General features: G+C 39.6%; 1 non-coding gene across 1 annotated transcript; it reads left to right on the forward strand.

The window, feature by feature from the left end:
* Window positions 1-1,247: 1,247 nt before the first annotated feature.
* On the forward strand, window positions 1,248-1,354 carry LOC145561018 (small nucleolar RNA R71). Its single transcript, XR_014093601.1, has one exon. It is a non-coding gene; the product is annotated as a small nucleolar RNA R71 (small nucleolar RNA).
* The last annotated feature ends 377 nt before the right edge of the window (window positions 1,355-1,731 follow it).

Raw genomic sequence — 1,731 nt, forward strand, 5'->3', positions numbered from 1 at the left:
TGGAGATTTATTTTGAAGTACGGCACTACACTCTGTAGTGAAAGCTACTGTCTCTACCTCACTAATAAACCTTTTTCTTGTCAATATTTCCTTCATGATATTTGCATATGCAGGAATTTGTGTAATTAATTCAGTGAAGGGAGCTGTTACCTGCAAATCTTTTACCATCTCCAGAAACTTACCAAACTACCTATCCAAATTTGTTTTTAAGTTACGATGTGGGAATGGAAGTTTGATAACTGGCTTTGGAGCATTACTGCTCTTATCTGGAGCTGCTACCTTCCTTGGAGTCGTATCCTACAATGTAAAATCAGATATATTAGTACCATTCTTTAGCCCTGCAGAGCTATTAGCTACATTGTCAGGTTTAACGGAATCAAGATTAGCATTATTTATTAAAACGGGTTCATCATCACTTGGCATAGGGGCCCTTCATAGTTTGAACCATTCCTTAGAGTAATTGCATAGGCTTGATCCGTAGGTCTGGTCGGCTGTGCTGTCAGGGCTCCCTATTGACGTGCTTGTAGAGTAGCGGAAAGTTGCGCAATTTGATTATCTATAATTTTATTTTGTGCTAGGATCGAATCAATTTGGGCATCTCTACTCTCCATGTGCTTCTACATATTAGCCAGCATCGCTCTAATTTCTACCAGAGCAGGGTCGGAAGATGAGGAGGGTTGTTGTGGTTGGTTCTTTTGGCCAGCATTGGGGTGGTAATATTTCTGTTGTTGTTGTTGTGGCGCCTGTGGTTCTTGTGGTGGTGGTGGATTTTGAACATTGGTACTCCGGTAGGAAAGGTACAGATGATTCCGGTACCCAAGATTGTAGGTGTTGGAGTATGGGTTATTCTGCCTATAAGCTTGAAAGGCATTGACTTGCTCCACGGAACTCCTGCAATCTTGTTCCCAATGACCTAAAATTCCACAATTTTCATAGAAAGCCTCATTAGCATTATTATTAATTGCAGAAACATTAGCTACATTTGCAGTACTAAGATTATCTAATTTCTGGCAGATAGAGGTTAATTGAGCTTGCAAACAGGATACAGAGTTAACACTATCCTTCCCCTTGTTAGCAAAGCCTCTAGGATTCCCATATTGGGAATTATGTATCGAATATCTTCGATAACTTGACCTGCATCATCAACATTAAGGTTCGTAAACCTCCCACTAGCTGCCGAATCCAATATTATTCTAGATGAATTTCCAATCCCATTATAAAAGGCTTGGATCAACTACCATTGTGCCAAATTATGGTGGGGGCATTCTCTTTGTAGGTCCTTGAACCTCTCCCAAGCCACATATAAAGTTTCATCGGCTTCTTGGGCAAAGTTATGAATTGCACTCCGTAGTATAGCTGTTCTCTCTGCAGGATAATATTTTTTATAAAAATTAAAAACAAGAGTTTCCCAGTCAGTTATACCAAGTGTAGTTCTATTTAAACCATTAAACCATAATTTGGCTTTTCCAGTTAAAGAAAAAGGAAAGAGAATCTCCCTGATTTGGTCTTGTGTGACCCCAGCTTTCCTCATGGTATTACAGTACTAACAGTAGTCTGCAATATGAAGATTTGGGTCTTCACCCTTAGCTCCACTAAATTGCTTCCATTTTATCATCGTTATAAATTGGGGTTTAATCTCAAACTGTACCCCATCAAGAGCTGGAGTGGGAGTAAGGTGTGGAAAATCTGTAAGCTTTAGTTGTGAATAATCACTAAGCTTCTTTGGAGCCG

Source organism: Chenopodium album, chromosome 9, assembly GCF_948465745.1.
Source record: "Chenopodium album chromosome 9, dcCheAlbu1.1, whole genome shotgun sequence".
NCBI classification, from domain to species: Eukaryota; Viridiplantae; Streptophyta; class Magnoliopsida; order Caryophyllales; family Amaranthaceae; genus Chenopodium; species Chenopodium album.